At 42.2% G+C, this 15,674-nt stretch overlaps 1 protein-coding gene across 15 annotated transcripts in view; it reads left to right on the top strand.

The window, feature by feature from the left end:
* The window catches only part of mef2aa (myocyte enhancer factor 2aa), a 247,414-nt gene that overhangs the window by 34,184 nt on the left and 197,556 nt on the right, over window positions 1-15,674 (top strand). Inside the window, exon 2 of one of the 15 annotated variants that reach the window (XM_068017790.1) lies at window positions 4,609-4,742. The exons of 13 other annotated variants lie outside the window; for them this stretch is intronic. The gene's annotated coding sequence lies outside the window, so the exon portion shown is untranslated. Of the gene's footprint in view, window positions 1-4,608; window positions 4,750-15,674 lie in introns of all 15 variants that reach the window. One more of the 15 variants, XM_068017789.1, reaches the window with a different exon arrangement.

The following is a 15,674-nucleotide window of genomic DNA, read 5'->3' as shown; positions in this document are numbered from 1 at the left end:
TCATTGCCTGGCATTTGTGTGGGGCGTATGTAACTTGCCACTTATCAGCCCAAGTCTTGATATGGTCCAGGTGTTGCTGCATATGGATGTGGCCTGCTTCAGTATTTTGAAGAGTTGTGAATGCTGCTGAACATCCCCACTTCTGACCTTTTATAATGGAGGGAAGGTCATTGATGAAGCAGCTGAAGATAATTAGGCCTAGGACACTGAGGAACTCCTGCAGTGATGTCTTGGGACTGAGATGACTGATCAACAATCACAGCCATCTTCTTTTGTGCTAGGTATGACTCCAACCAATGGAGAGATTATGCCCTGATTCCAGTTTTGTTAGGGTTCATTGATGCCATACTCGGTCAAATGCTGCCTTGATGTCAAGGGCAGTCACTCTCACCTCACCTTCCATCATTATGGTGCATCACCTTGAAAGTACAACCAGATACAGTGATATTCTTCCTGAATGAAGAAAAGGCTTTCAGCTGGGCAGAATGAAACTTCCTCCACAAATTAATGGCCTTTATTTGAAAGTGACCCAACCTGAAGGTTTTTAAACTTAATAAACATTTGCCTGAATAATTTTTTGACAAAGTCTCCTTAATATCAAGTGCATCATTTTGCACAAGAAGTAATGTTTTGCTTATAGACTTTCCAGAGTAGCACTGTCAGAGGTGCAGTTTATCCTATTAAATACTAAATGAAGGCACCATCTATTCTTTTAGGTGGACACGAAAATTCCCATGGCATTTTTCCCAATGAATTTTGCAAAGCAAATATATCTGCACGGGAAGAATGTTTTGTCCATTCATGTCTGCGGCAGTTTGTGTATTTTGAGCTGGATATTGTGGCAGTAATCAAGATTTAAAGTGATGGCTAGTTTATGATTAGAATTACAGCTGAAATTCCATGTTTTTACACTTCTATCTTCAGAATAATTGAAAAAGGAAGGTTTTTTTTTTTAAAAGGCATGTATAGTTGTTTTCATATTAAGCATGATTTTCTTGAGTATATCTCCATGTTCAACCTTCCACAAGTCACCACCAAAATAAGGAAAGGGTAGTGGTCCCAGTCCCTGTTGGTTCTACAATACTTTATTGCCTCTTTAACAGTGATGCATAAAATAGTTGTTAGAGTTGTGGACAGAACAAATCCTCTGGTTCCCAGGCTTTTCCATCATTATAGTGCATCACCTTGAAAATACAACCAGAATCAGTGATATTCTTCCTAAATGAAGAAAAGGATTTCAACTGGGTAGAATGAAGCTTCCTACACAAATTAATGACCTTTAATTATGTATTCTGATGATGAATCAAATTCTTTACTGTTAATCTTCATCCTTGGTGAGTGCCAGTAGCTTAATCTCTTCCCACCTTCCCCATAATCCTGTCCTAGTGAGGAATCAGCTAAGGATGTCCTCATCCCCAATTCTCCCTTCTCTTCGCTCTTAGACTGTTGAACCCTTGTATCCTGGAGTGCAGCTAAGAGGAGTAAAGCACAGATTATCATTTTCTGCAGATGACATGCTCCTCTGTCACCAACCCCACTGCTTCCCTCCTTATCTGCAGACATTGCCCATTTTATGATTTGGGGTGATTGGATTGGCTGGAAGGTCTTGAGAGTGTCTACCTTCGGTATGTGGAGGAAGAATTCTGGCAGTGGGTGATTCCATTTGGAACAGAGCTTTATAGAATTGTCTTGCCTTTTTCATTGGTGCCCTGTTAAGAGTGGCAATGGCAGATTTTTACCCTTTTGCTGCTGCCCAGCTTCCAATCTGAAACCTTTGCATCAAGGAGCCCGAGCAAAACTGAAGTCAATGGGAATCGGGGAAAACTATCTTCTGGTTGGAGTCGCATCTAGTGCAAAGGAAAATGGTTGTAGTTGTTGGAGGGCAATCATCTGAGCTCCAGGACATCACTGCAGGAGTTCCTCAGGGTAGTGTCCTAGGCCCAACCGTCTTCAGCTGCTTTATCAATGACCTTCCTTCAATCAGAAGGTCAGAAGTGGGGATGTTCGCTGATGATTGCACAATGTTCAGCACCATTCACAACGCCTCAGATACTGAAGCAGTGTGTGTAGAAATACAGCAAGACCTGGACAATATCCAGGCTTGGACTGATAAGTGGCAAGTCACATTCGTGCCACACAAGTGCGAGGCAATAACCATCTCCAGCAAGAGAGAATCTAACCATCTCCCCTTGACATTCAATGGCATTACCATTGCTGAATCCCCCACTATCAACATCCTGGGGGTTAACATTGACCAAAAACTGAACTGGAGTAGCCATATAAATACTGTGGCTATAAGAGCAAGTCAGAGGCTAGGAATCCTGGGGCGAGTAACTCAGTTCCTGACTCCCCAAAGCCTGTCCACCATCTACAAGGCACAAGTCAGGATTGTGATGGAATACTCTCCATTTGCCTGGATGGGTGCAGCTCCAACAACACTCAAGAAGCTCAACACCATCCAGGACAAAGCAGCCTGCTTGATTGGCACACCATCTACAAACATTCACTCCCTTCACCACTGACGCACAGTGGCAGCAGTGTGTACCATCTACAACATGCACTGCAGCAACACATCAAGACTCCTTAGACAGCACCTTCCAAACCCGCGACCTCTACCAACTAGAAGGACAAGGGCAGCAAATGCATGGGAACACCACTACCTGCAAGTTCCCCTCCAAGTCTCTCACCATCCTGACTTGGAACTATATCGCCGTTCCTTCACTGTCGCTGGGTCAAAATCCTGGAACTGCCTTCCTAACAGCACTATGGATGTACATATCCCACATGATGAACTGCAGCAGTTCAAGAAGGCAGTTCACCACGACCTTCTCAAGGGCAATTAGGGATGGGCAATAAATGCTGGCCTAGCCAGCGATGCCCACATCTCATGAAGGAATAAAAAAAAAACAATCACAAGTAGAACAAAAGATGGAAACTACCAAGAAATAAGTATGAATGCAACGTTAGGAGCCATCTGGCTTACCTTTCTTGCTCAGAGCAGAAAATAAGTTCTAGCAATGTTTGGTGCAATTCAGAACAGAATTAAAACACGTCATAACAACAATTTATCCAGAACAGTATCTCCTATTAGTTGGTTACTCACAGGTGTTTTGTAGTGCACTGACTTTTTGAAGTACTGCATCCCCTTTTGGTCATTGAGACACAATAGATATTCAAGCATTGGAGGCAGTTCGGGGAAGAGCTGTGAGGCTGGTCCCTACTGTTTTAGGTCTGAGTTATAATCAAAGACTGGAGAACTAGACCTTTCAGCCTTAAAATGAGATTCAAGAAGAAATGACGTTTTAGAGTTCCACACTATAGTAAACAGTGTGGAAAAGATAAATCCAAAAAACTAGTTGCAATTAAATTGCAACAATAATACAAGATAACATTCAAAACTAATTGAAGGCAAATTTAAAGCTGATGCCAGGAAGTTGTTTTTCTTGCACACCAAACATTACATGGAGTGATCTTCTGGATTGAGTATGAAAAACTTGGAATTGTTTCTGAACCAATTGGAAGTAGCAATGGTCTTTTTGAATGGATAAACTAAGATGGTTGGTTATGAAGGTGCTCCATTCTTAAAATGTTTTGAGGACTTGTGTTAACGATTATGGACGTTGGTTCATTTGGAAAACTGAAAAGATTCTATGGATGTTTTTTTTTTACAAGGGTCACTAGGAAGACAATTGAGCTTTGTTTAAAGACAATCTTACTGGATGTCACATGCCTTAAGCTAAATAAACAACTGGAATCTTGGTGGCCAGGGGAGTTGTTTACCGAGAAGTGACATGTCAAGATTTATGGTGGTCAGGAGGTTTTGACTTGCTGTTGGGGGTGTGGACTGTTTTGAAGGCAGTTGGAGATCAGCCTGCCAAGAGAGAAGCATCCAACTCATCTTTCTCCACCTCTTTGAGAAACCGTGGAAAACCTGTGATGCTGCATTTCTCCTGAGAAAGTCCTGGAAAGTCTGCCAGATTAATTCTTTCTGCCTGAAAAGAACTGCTCCAGAAAAGATTCCAGTGACCCGTCTCAGTGTACCTGGATGCCAGACCAAGGACAACCAATAGCCTTCCATTTCGTCTCTGTTTCCTTCAAGACTTAACAAGTATTTGGCTAAAAGTATTTTTTTTATTGTATAAGACCTCTTCAGAGAAAGTTTCGTTTTAAAAAAAATCTAACATCTGTCTGTGTGGGTGTGTGTGTGTTGGGTATCTAGAAGGGGATATCTATTTATGTTCATATTTCAAACTGTTAATGCTTTGCATTTTACTGGATAAGTCTTGTTTTTAAAATAAACTGATAACTTTGCTGTTTGTTAAAGAAACCTGGTTGGTGAATTTTATTCTGGGATAAAGAGTAGAGTATACCATTGACTGTATCAGTAACTGGGTAAACATTGAAAAAAAATTGTTGTGACCTCTGGAGAAGTGGAACTAGAGAAAGACAGTGCCGAAGGGCCTGTTCCTGTGCTGTAATTTTCTTTGTTCTTTTAGGCGACATGTTTAGATAGAGGATCTGGATCGGCACTGGCTTGGAGGGCCGAAGGGCCTGTTCCTGTGCTGTAATTTTCTTTGTTCTTTGTTCCTCCTGCCTTGGTTGCAACAGGTCTGAATGGTCTTCCTCATCCATAATTATCTTGGCTGATGCTGTGGAGACTAGCATCAAAAAGCCACCTATGCTGACATGCAATTGCCAATGTTGCTGATCTTGTATCCTCTAAGCTTGGTCTCCAGTCAGAGGTAAGAGGTGAGCAGAGCTTCTGACACCATATTCTCTCCATCACCAACACTGTCTACTTTCACCTCCATATCATTGCCTGTCTCCACCCTGTTGTATGATTGCCTTTAAGAATGATGTCCCTTTAAGATCTTAGTATGCTAAAGAGCTAAGTACCAGGATGTAGTCATGTGATTCGAAGCCAGAGTCACTCTGCAACTGTAACACCCAGAGTAAGGTTCTGTAAATAATTAGCTCTGTCCTGTATATAGTATTTAGCTGTAATAAATCTGTTTGAGATCTTCAACCAACTGGACTCCACACATCTAATTTATGTTGCATCAGACAACATAAAAGAACTCATTACACGTGCCACCTCAGCTCATCTGCTGAAACACTCATCCAGGCCTTTGTTACCTCTGGACTCGACTATTCCAGTGCTCTCCTTGCAGGCCTACCATCTGTACACTCTATAATCTTGAACTTGTCCAAAACTGCAACCACATCCTAACTCATTCATCCATCACCTTTGTGCTTGCTGACCTACACAGGTTTCTGGTTCAACAATGCCTCCATTTTAAAATTTATTATCCTTATTTATAGAACTTTGGCGGCGCAGTGGTTAGCACCGCAGCCTCACAGCTCTAGCGACCCGGGTTCAATTCTGGGTACTGCCTGTGTGGAGTTTGCAAGTTCTCCCTGTGTCTGCGTGGGTTTCCTCCGGGTGCTCCAGTTTCCTCCCACATGCCAAAGACTTGCAGGTTGATAGGTAAATTGGCCATTATAAATTGTCCCTAGTGTAGGTAGGTGGTAGGGAAATATAGGGACAGGTGGGGATGTGGTAGGAATATGGAATTAGTGTAGGATTAGTATAAATGGGTGGTTGATGGTCGGCACAGACTCGGTGGGCCGAAGGGCCTGTTTCAGTGCTGTATCTCTAAATTAAACTAAACTAAACTGTCTGTGGGTCTGCCCAATTCCAGCCCTGCAACCTCCTCCAGCCCTACAAGCCTCTGAGATTTCTGTTTTCCTCCAAATCTGGCCTCTTGCACATTCCCAATTTTTATTGCTCCACCATTGGTGTCCATGCTTTCAGGTGCCTAATCACTAAGCTCTGGAATTCCCTCCCTAAACCTCTCCAGCTGTCTACCTCTCCCTCGTCCTTTAAGATGCTCCTTGAAGTCTACTTCGTTAACCAAGCTTTTGGTCATCTGCCCTAAAGGCCTGCTACCTGACTGGACCCGACGACTTGTGTAGTATACAGTACTGTTTGCTTGTAGACTAGAGTCCTGACAATGATCATTTTATATTTTTAAAATAAAAATACTGTATATTTTATCATTAATCCCGCAAGACCTTCCTGGTCTCTGCATCTCAGCTGCTCATGGGATAAACTTGCAGCCAGTATTTCAGCCTCTAAAGCAGGAGTCTAGGTAATTTATCATATTTTCTGAGCCTTTGGGCAATTGCTTTGTTTATTTTAAGCAATACAGATACTGGTACAGTGTGGCATAACCAGCCTGGGCACAACTCCATGGGTTTCTGTTTAATTTGTGACCAAACAATCACTGACCTCGTGGCTCCAATCTTCATCTTTTTAAACAACCTTTCAAGTCCAATTAGAGTTTTTGTTACTTATCTGCACAAACTGAAAACGTGAAAAACGGATTTGGAATCGGAAGGTGAACATTCTGGTGGTCAGGTCAGGCGCAGGAAAAAATGGAAGGACTCTGGCGCGGGTCCGATGTGGTTTGGGTCGGGGTTTCTTTTCCTTACCTGAGCAGGCCTTTAATCTTCCCTAATAAGTCCTCCTGGCTTGCTATCAAATTTTCTTTGGTAATGTACCTGTGAAGCACCTTGAGACGTTTTACTACATTTAAGGTGCTATATAAATGCAAGTTGTTGTTTGTACAATTAAGCTTACTCATTCATTGTAACAAAAAGCATGACAGACACTGATTATGGAAATGATGAAGGAAGTAATAAATAGCTACTTGACAGTGCATACATACAGAAGACTTTTAATGAGTTTGCAGCCTCAATATTGCGTAGACCAATGTTTTTAAAAAAAAATGCTGTTTCTTGAAGCTGATCCAGTGGAATATACTAACAGATTCAATAACAGTGGCTAGATCTAACCACCCTCACCTCCACGCACGCGCACGCACAAAGAATAACCAGCCCATGCAGGGGTGGAATTCTATTTTTTAGTGTATGATGTTTTGATTCAGAAGATTGTCAGTTCAAGCCCTATTCCAGTATTGTGCACAAAAGGTTAGCAGTTCAATGCAGCATAGAGGGATTACTGTATTGTTGGCAGTGGGGTCCTTCAAATGAGATGTTGACCCTCAACCAAAAACACGGAAAACAGATTACCTGGTTATCTTAATTTGTTGTTTGTGGGAATTTGCTGTGTGCTAATTGGCTGCTTCCTTTTGGTTACATAACAACATAGAGTCGTACAGCATAGAAACAGGCCCTTCGGCCCACCGCATCCATGCCGACCATAATACCTATCTATACTAATCCCACCTGCCTGCATTAATTCCATATTCCTCTATGCCTTGCTCATTCAAGTACCTGTCCAGATGCCAGTGACCATCCTTATAAAAATCTATTTTGGAGTGCTTTGGAATGCCCTAAAGTTATAAGTGGTACTTATATAAATGCAAGTTAATTTCTGTTTCATTTCTTATTCCTACTCCTAACAGGTTTTAAAATACAGTGCTTGAAGAGGGCATAACAGAAGTTCAAAATGATTCTTTTGGACACTATAAATATTATAATATAAATATAACGCCCTTGAAGTTAAAGGTTTGTTTAAGGAACCTGTTTATTGGTATTCAGGATTAGCTAGAAATCTATTGTCCAATCTCTTATGATGCCCTTTCTTCCTATGAGAGGGAGATTTTACTAATGGTCTGTCGATGTGAATGAAATAACTATCATGGAACAAATCATTTTGAGCTATCACTGGCTTCTGCTTGGTAGTAATGTTGGCAAATATTTTTGTAAAAGTCATACTCAAATGTATTCAAAAATGGCTGTCACAGGATAACCTACCAGCAATCTGGTGAATGAAATTGTACCGGTAAATGAAATTAAATAGGATGTTCAGAACAGTGAGAACAATTACAATAGTGTTTAACATCACTAATGAAGGCTTGGGTTGTAAATAAGAGGAGCAGTCCTGCTTAACTGTGACGACCGTTTATAACAGAGGCCCCATACTCGCTGTCTGTGCAGTGTCTGCAGCTGCTTCATTGCTCAGATTTTCTTTTTTGGTTTTCTCTGATATCTGAATGGCTTTTTGAAGCCAACATTTTTTTGTGAGACAATAGATTCAGTCGAACTGCATCAAAACTGGTCCGATTTGTGGCATTTTTCTGACCTACATAGGACCAATATTTCCATCTCTTAGTCTTCACAATCACTGCGACTATCTAACTGCGAGCACTGCCCAATGTACTTCAGTCTCCCTTTTCTTACACTGTTCACAATCGACCATTTTCCTTAAAACAAGAAAACCTTAATGGATATAGAGGTCTTTTAAGATGGAAATAAAATTTGTAGCTTTGTTCTTCACTAAATCTGTTATACAATATTGGCTAATTCTTCACTACATTAGATAAAATGTTTAACCTATAGAAAAAAAGTCCAAGGAATATATATTGCCTTTGCCAAGCAAGCTGCTGGGGGAATATATGCATTATTCATGAAACATCACTGAAAAAGTGAAGATTTCCTTTATTAAGGGTACGTGTATCTGTTGGGTGGCAGAGGGTGGGGTGGGGCCAAGTCTCATATTGTATACTCTTTATTTTTAATCAGTGACTTAATTCAAATTATTCAAATTTGAGTATAAACTCCCACTTTGCTATATTGTTTATGTTGCTTAATTCAAAATACTGGAATCTTCAACTTTTTGTAGTGCTAAAATTGATTTTTGCCTTACTAGGAGTAAACTATAGAGCAGACAAAATAACATTTACCATTTTCTTTTGGGCCTCCTTATCTCGAGAGACAATGGATACGCGCCTGGAGGTGGTCAGTGGTTTGTGAAGCAGCGCCTGGAGTGGCTATAAAGGCCAATTCTGGAGTGACAGGCTCTTCCACAGGTGCTGCAGAGAAATTTGTTTGTCGGGGCTGTTGCACAGTTGGCTCTCCCCTTGCGCCTCTGTCTTTTTTCCTGCCAACTACTAAGTCTCTTCGACTCGCCACAATTTAGCCCTGTCTTTATGGCTGCCCGCCAGCTCTGGCGAATGCTGGCAACTGACTCCCACGACTTGTGATCAATGTCACACGATTTCATGTCACGTTTGCAGACGTCTTTATAACGGAGACATGGACGGCCGGTGGGTCTGATACCAGTGGCGAGCTCGCTGTACAATGTGTCTTTGGGGATCCTGCCATCTTCCATGCGGCTCACATGGCCAAGCCATCTCAAGCGCCGCTGACTCAGTAGTGTGTATAAGCTGGGGGTGTTGGCCGCTTCAAGGACTTCTGTGTTGGAGATATAGTCCTGCCACCTGATGCCAAGTATTCTCCGAAGGCAGCGAAGATGGAATGAACTGAGACGTCGCTCTTGGCTGGCATACGTTGTCCAGGCCTCGCTGCCGTAGAGCAAGGTACTGAGGACACAGGCCTGATACACTCGGACTTTTGTGTTCCGTGTCAGTGCGCCATTTTCCCACACTCTCTTGGCCAGTCTGGACATAGCAGTGGAAGCCTTACCCATGCGTTTGTTGATTTCTGCATCTAGAGACAGGTTACTGGTGATAGTTGAGCCTAGGTAGGTGAACTCTTGAACCACTTCCAGAGCGTGGTCGCCAATATTGATGGATGGAGCATTTCTGACATCCTGCCCCATGATGTTCGTTTTCTTGAGGCTGATGGTTAGGCCAAATTCATTGCAGGCAGACGCAAACCTGTCGATGAGACTCTGCAGGCATTCTTCAGTGTGAGATGTTAAAGCAGCATCGTCAGCAAAGAGGAGTTCTCTGATGAGGACTTTCCGTACTTTGGACTTCGCTCTTAGACGGGCAAGGTTGAACAACCTGCCCCCTGGTCTTGTGCGGAGGAAAATTCCTTCTTCAGAGGATTTGAACGCATGTGAAAGCAGCAGGGAGAAGAAAATCCCAAAAAGTGTGGGTGCGAGAACACAGCCCTGTTTCACACCACTCAGGATAGGAAAGGGCTCTGATGAGGAGCCACCATGTTGAATTGTGCCTTTCATATTGTCATGGAATGAGGTGATGATACTTAGTAGCTTTGGTGGACATCCGATCTTTTCTAGTAGTCTGAAGAGACCACGTCTGCTGACGAGGTCAAAGGCTTTGGTGAGATCAATGAAAGCAATGTAGAGGGGCATCTGTTGTTCACGGCATTTCTCCTGTATCTGACGAAGGGAGAACAGCATGTCAATAGTCGATCTCTCTGCACGAAAGCCACACTGTGCCTCAGGGTAGACGCGCTCGGCCAGCTTCTGGAGCCTGTTCAGAGCGACTCGAGCAAAGACTTTCCCCACTATGCTGAGCAGGGAGATTCCACGGTAGTTGTTGCAGTCACCGCGGTCACCTTTGTTTTTATAGAGGGTGATGATGTTGGCATCGCGCATGTCCTGGGGTACTGCTCCCTCGTCCCAGCACAGGCATAGCAGTTCATGTAGTGCTGAGAGTATAGCAGGCTTGGCATTATTGATTATTTCAGGGGTAATGCTGTCCTTCCCAGGGGCTTTTCCGCTGGCTAGGGAATCAATGGCATCACTGAGTTCCGATTTGGTTGGCTGTATGTCCAGCTCATCCATGACTGGTAGAGGCTGGGCTGCATTGAGGGCAGTCTCAGTGACAGCATTCTCCCTGGAGTACAGTTCTAGGTAGTGCTCAACCCAGCGGTCCATCTGTTTGCGTTGGTCAGTGATTATGTCCCCCGATTTAGATTTGAGGGGGGTGATCTTCTTGATGGTTGGCCCAAGAGCTCTCTTCATGCCATCATACATTCCTCTGATGTTTCCGGTGTCTGAGGCCAGCTGAATATGACTGCATAGGTGTTGCCAGTAGTCGTTTGCGCAACGCCTAGCTGTTCTTTGTGCAGTACTTCTGGCTGCTTTAAGTGCTGCGGATGTTAAATCGCTGGGGGCTTTCTTGTAGTTCAAAAGTGCAATGCGCTTAGCGGCTATGACAGGTTCCAGCTCTTCATTATGAGATTGAAACCAGTCTGCATTTCTCTTCGCACTTTTGCCGTAGGTGGTCAAAGCTGACTCATAGATGGCGTCTCTGATGTGGGCCCACTTGGTCTCAGCATCCCCTGTGGGAGTGTTTTGAAGGGCTGTTACAAGTGAATTTAGAAATTTTTGTAACAGCTGTGGGTGAGAAATTCTGCTCGTGTTGATGCGCGGGTGGCCCTTCTGCTTGGAATGATGCAACTTCTTTGGTCTGAGTCTAACCTTGCTGCACACCAGGGAGTGGTCGGTGTCGCAGTCCGCACTGTGGAAGCTGCGTGTGATTTGAACACTGTTTAAGGCGGCTCGCCTTGTGACAATGAGGTCTAGCTGGTGCCAACGACGTGATCTTGGGTGCCTCCATGAAACCTGGTGACAGGGTTTAGTGTGAAAGAACGAGTTGGTGATGCAGAGGTTATGATAGGTACACAACTCAAGCAGTCTCTGCCCGTTCTCATTCATCCTTCCAACGCCATAGCGCCCAAGGCAGGAGGGCCATGAGTCATGGTCGGCCCCAACCCTGGCATTAAAGTCCCCCAGCAGGAATAGGTGTTCGGTGTTGGGGATGCTGCTAATGATGTTATGGAGTTGTTCATAAAACTGGTCTTTAGCTTCAGGTGCGGAGCAGAGTGTTGGAGCATAGATGCTGAGTAGGTGTACTGGACCAGAGGTGGTGAGCAGTCGGATGGACAGTATGCGTTCCGAGCCATTTGAGGGAGGCTCTATCATGCTGAGCAAGGAGTTTCTGATGGCGAAGCCCACTCCATGCTGTCTTGGTTCTTCAGGATCCCTGCCCTGCCAGAAGAAGGTGTAGTCTTGCTCTGCTAGAGAGCCACTCGCGGGGAGGCGAGTCTCCTGAAGTGCTGCAATGTCCACATTGAATCTACTGAGCTCGTTGTTAATGATGGCGGTCTTCCGAGAATCGTTGATTTGTGTAAGGTCTTCCGACAGGCCAGGACACATAGTTCTGACGTTCCAGCTTGCAAAGCGAAGGGCTGGTACCTTCTTTCCATTACCATTAAACTGTGAATATAATGGAGATATTTCTACAGGCAAATTTCTTCAGCCGACAAATCTGACTTGTTCCCTTATGTTAAATGAGACTGCCGTCATCCTGTGATAGTTATGGTTGCTTTGCCACAGAATGAAAAACTTGATACTACATTGTAGTGACTGTTCTACAATTTAACCAAAGGTGAAGAAATTGAACAATTAAGTTAAAATACTGTTTTTATAAGTTCATTCTGAATGAATTTAATAACTGACATTGCACAACAAATTTGATTATTTTTTAAAAAGAAACTTCATTTTATTTATCCAATTTTCTTTTGCATTTAAGATCTGAAACAGTACATAGACAAACTTTGTTTCCCCATAATGTAGAGACAATGGTGGGAGTAGCTGCTACTGGTAAATTTGTGTGGGCAACTTGATAGACATTAACCTTTTCATGACAAATTTAGTGTAAATGAGAAATAGGGGAACTTTTGCTTGTGTTGAAAGATGACATTTAGTTTGCTTTTTTTCTGAGTCGGTTATACCACATGCTGTTTATTTGTTTCAAGAAAGTGAGCAAGTGACAGTATCAAGTCCTCGCTGACATTTAATTTTTGTTGCCTCACCCTCAAGCCCCTAGACTCCATTATCAACTAATTCTATATGGCTCATTTAGTATCTGGGTTCATCTCCACAGCAGCACACCTGAGTCTATAAGCTTAACAGCATGGATGAATTTTGTTTTTGTCAGTATTAAAGCACACCACATTGGTGCTCCAATTTGCTATGCTAATAAATTACTCCCTTTCGCCTTGCGTTTTGTTTTGAGAAGGGCACAAACATACTTATTGCAAGAGAACAGTTGGAGTGACTTGCATACTGCCTTTCCATACATCCGTCCCCTCTCTTCCTTTTCCTCTCCTCCCTTCCTGTAGGGAAATTGACTAGGCTCCGAGAAAGATTTGTTGAATTTAAATGGAGCCCATAAGATTTAATGGTGAACATCCTGCAGTTGTAATCTCAATGTTTCCCAGGGGTGAAAATGAATTGATTTGTATCTGACTGTGGAATTATGTGGAAGGAATGATTTGATGTGAGCAATTTGTAAGGATTAGAACCTAAAACTTTGTCATGTTAATTACATAGCTAAAATAGTTTTATAAAGTTGCAAATGAGTTGCAGCATTGTTATATAAATGTGAGATCTCAGCGCTAAATGTTTTTGTATTGAAATTTTTCTTTTTGATGTGCCTAGTTTTGACCCAATTAGCAATCTAATGGGAACAATTTCAGAGCAAAGCACCTTCCTCGTTTGCTTTGCTACTGATTTGATTTCATTAATGCTCTGCTGATGACGGCAGGAGGTGTAGAGAGAGTTAACAAGAGTATGAGTGTTGAAGGAAACATTGTAGCAAAGCTACACTTGCTAATTCAGCTCCTAACATGAGGACAGAGCCAGGAAGAATCCGCAGGTGCCTCCGATTGCTTTGATGGTAATGTAAAACAAAGGAATAGAGTGTGTTTAAGTGCAAAAATAAATAATTACATATCTATCCCATTAATCAAAATTGCAGCAGCCTCCTCATGCCTGCAACTCTTGGACATATATCATCATCTTTCATGGTTGCAGGGTCAAAACCTCGGAACTCCCTACTGAACAGGACTCTGGGAGTTGCTTCACAACACAGACTAGAACGGTTTAAGAAGACTCTGCTATTTTCTCGAGATAAACGCCAGCCTTGCCAGTGATGTCCATGTTCCCAGAATGAATGTACAAAAAAAAGCTTTTCCTATTTGCAAACATGTCATTTTGAATGATCGATGAATGAACGCAGATCAAGCTTACATCCTGTTTAGAACAACAGAATTTAGCCTTTGATGCATTAACCATGCTCTTTGCCTGCCAATGATAGCAGAAACCTGAAGCTGCAGCCCTCTGATGTAAATGAATTTTTTTATATACAAAGTAAACTGAATTAATGGTCCTGCCACAAACTTATAATATGAAGTATTAATTTTACTAGATGAATGCTGGCAAAAATAGAGGATACTAATAATCTGTTTACAGATCGAGTTGCTATTGGTTCTGAACGGCCATTTCCTGCCAATGAAGGAGTCAGAAATTGTAACTCTTCAGCATTTGTCTGTGCCATTTATGTACCTTTTTGCACATTGGAGTTCTCTACCTTGTCTTGAAGGACAATCCCAGCACCTCGGCCACTAATAGCAATTATTTTCTTTTAAAGTCATTTATTCTACACTCTCTTTCTTTGCTTCACGCTCTTTGCTTATTTAAAAACCCATGTGAAATAAAAGGGCTAATGCCTCCAGGAAGGAGAAATTTGATACAAATTCATGAATTGTTGATAGTAATTTTCAGGTGTTGTGATGTTTTAGCTGAGGGTTATATGGTTTTACGGTAATTGAATGTTAATGAATTTTAAGTGTTGAGTGTAGAGAAATGCAGAGAATTGGAGTTTCTGAATTGTCAGCTAAAGCTGTTCTAGTAAAATCTGTAATGTCTTTGTGTTTTTTATTATCTGTTTTAGGCATTAGATTTCTCTCAGTACAGTCAGTGCTTGTGTTCCTTTCTCCTCAGAATGCCAATGTGTCTTTTCTGGTCCACAGATAGAGGCATCTTTAAAGAATAGCCACAACTTGTTGAGCATTTTTGAGTACCTGGAGGTAGTGTAAATGCACGCACTTGAATCATTTTAAGGCTGAATAATTTGATCTCTGTTTGCATGTTTAATAAGGGTGATATTTTAATGTGCTGCCGAATGTTGGCAGAATTTGAAGTAATTGTTTGAAACACAAATCCAGGAACCAATCCTGATTCCTGTATTGGTCTGCTTTTAGTTTCCAGAACACATTGCCATCTTAATGTTGGACATCAAGGTGCAGTGGAAAGGAACATTTTATCACTTGTGTTCTGTCAAATGTTATGAAGAAGCCTGCAAGAGGAAGTTGAAATGTTAATTTAACAGATGGTTCAGTCTTTCAAGTTTCTCAATAGAAGTTGTATTTAACAATCTATTAAAGAATGCTCTTTCTTTCCACCCCACCCCTGCCCCATATTTTTGCTTGTCTGGTTCCAGCCACCAACAATTTTTCCAGTTACTGTCTACAGATCCAGATTTTAACGTCCTGATATCCAAACTACATTTTGGCAAACCAGTTTTCAAATGAGTTTGCAAAACCATGCTTGCCAATACGCATGCATATTGCAGCTCACTGCGTGTATATACTTAATCACCTGCTCGCACTGTCTTGCTTCTGTTTAGCATGTGGACAACAGCTTGAAGTAAAGCTCTGACATTATGTTCAGAAAATTATTGTAGGATCTACAACAATCTTTTTTTTCTCCCCTCTCCTTCTGCCTGCTTGGGAGTTTTCCTATTTTTTTTGCATTTCCACTGTTGTATGTCAGTTGTTTATCAGCTGCTTTGCTTCAGCAGTGAACTTTCCCTGGTGCTAAGTTAAGAAAGGAGGGACTTGGGAATGATGGGCACTGAGTATAAGTGCACCATCGTATAATAACATTTGGAATCGCTGCTGCATTTTCCTACCCTATTAATGGAATTCTCAAACTCTGCTTTGCTGGTGGGGAGGCAACTTATACAGACCAGGCATGTGGCTGCAGAAAGAATGAAAAATTTGCGAAGATGTCAGTACTGTGTCCTTCGGCACTCTTGTGGTGATGATGTGTGAATTGATGGAAGACACAAAGCAGGCCATTT

Source organism: Heterodontus francisci, chromosome 38 (genome assembly GCF_036365525.1).
Source record: "Heterodontus francisci isolate sHetFra1 chromosome 38, sHetFra1.hap1, whole genome shotgun sequence".
Classification (NCBI taxonomy): Eukaryota; Metazoa; Chordata; class Chondrichthyes; order Heterodontiformes; family Heterodontidae; genus Heterodontus; species Heterodontus francisci.
The sequence above is the reverse complement of the archived record's forward strand: the minus strand, read 5'-3'. Positions and strand labels throughout refer to the sequence as shown.